Here is a 1881-nt window from a genome sequence, read left to right as displayed (position 1 = left end):
TGGCTGTGCTGGGTCTTTGTTTCTGCATGGGCTTTCTCTAATTGTGGAGCACAAGCTCCAGGCCATGAGGGCTTCAGCAGTTGCGGTACATGGGCTCAGTAGTTGCAGATCCTGGGATCTAGGGCACAGTCTCAATAGTCATGGTGCACGGGCTTAGTGGCTCCGAGGCATGTGGGATCTTCCTGGACCAGGGATTGAACCTGTGTCTCCCGCATTGGCAGGGGGATTCTTTACCACCAATCCACCAGTGAAGCCCCCCCCCATTTTTATTCTTTATCCTTGTTCTCGTATAACTATTTATTTCAAATTTCCTTTCTTCTAAGTCATTTATTCTATCTTCCCTCTGCTTTACTACAGACGCTATTTCATTCTTCAACTTCACTGAATTCTTCAACTCCAGAATTTTTGTTTGGCCCTTTTTTTATATTTTCAATGTCTTTCATAAGTAACTCATTTTGTTCATGTATCTTTTTCCTAATACCATTGAGCATTTTTTGGCTGTGCTGGGTCTGTTGCTTTTGCACAGGCTTTCTCTGTTTCAGCGAGCAAGGGCTCCTCTTCACTGCAGTGTGTGGCCCTCTCATTGCGGTGGCTTCTCTTGTGGAGCACAGACTCTAGGCTCACGGGCTTCAGCAGTTGCGGTTTGTGGGCTCTAGAGGGCAAGCTCAGTAGCTGTGGCACACAGGCTTAGTTGCTCTGCAGCATGTGAAATCTTCCTGGACCAGGGATCAAACTCATGTTCCCTGCATTGGCCAGTGGGTTCTCATCCACTGCACCACCAGGAAAGTCCCACTGAGCTGTTTTAATTCTTTTTGTAGCTTATTGAATTTTTTCAGTACCGCTATTTTGAATTCTTTATCAGATAGATTGCAGGGTGCTGGGACTTTGGGCTCAGCTCTTGGAGAGTTGTTGATACCTTTTGGTGATGGTGTATTTCCTCGACTTTTAAAGTTCTTTGTGTTTCTGTATTGCTGCTTTAGCGTTTGAAGTCTCTTTACTGGTTATCTTTGATGAGGTACTGTTCTTTGGTGTTGCTTCTCCAGGGATCCTAGGTTTATAAGGGGTAGACTTGCTCCACTCTCGTTCTCTCTTGGGGTAGAATTCTTCCTTCTGTGTTTCCTCTTGTTCTCTAACTCACCACGCTGGCTGCAGGAAACCTCTCTTTTGTCTTCCAGAAGGTGGCACTATAGCTTCAGTTTGTTGATTCTCACTTGTCCGCGGACCCTGGTCCATCTTTCTGAGAATATTCGGATTATCTAACCTATTCTCACTGCCACACTTGGGAGCACACAGGAGGAGCTGGCTGCAGAGTTGAGAGCAGGGGCTAGTGGGAGACATGGGTGGGTTAGCCCTTGGAGCTTTGAGACGCCAGCGGGGCCAGGGGGGAGATCTTCCAGTGCATACTCCCCAGAGGTGTGTGGGTGGTCCTGCTGAAGTCCTGAAGCAGCCAGCAGGACCTGCATATGTTTAAAGCCCACAGATGTTATCAGGTGCTTCCTTTCTTCTCCCTTCCCCATCATGGAGGTCCTGCCTCAGAAAAGCCAGTGCTGCTGGAGAGAAATAAGGTCCTGAGCGCCGAAGAATTGATGCTTTTGAACTGTGGTGTTGGAAAAGACTCTTGAGAGTCCCCTTGGACTGCAAGCAGATCCAACCAGTCCATTCTGAAGGAGATCAGCCCTGGGATTTCTTTGGAAGGAATGATGCTAAAGCTGAAGCTCCAGTACTTGGGCCACCTCATGCGAAGAGTTGACTCATTGGAAAAGACTCTGATGCTGGAAGGGATTGGGGGCAGGAGGAGAAGGGGACGACAGAGGATGAGATGGCTGCATGGCATCACCGACTCAGCGGACGTGAGTCTGAGTGAACTCTGGGAGTTGGTGA

This window comes from Capricornis sumatraensis, chromosome 5 (assembly GCF_032405125.1).
Source record: "Capricornis sumatraensis isolate serow.1 chromosome 5, serow.2, whole genome shotgun sequence".
In the NCBI taxonomy this organism is placed as follows: Eukaryota; Metazoa; Chordata; class Mammalia; order Artiodactyla; family Bovidae; genus Capricornis; species Capricornis sumatraensis.
This window is presented reverse-complemented; position numbering follows the sequence as displayed.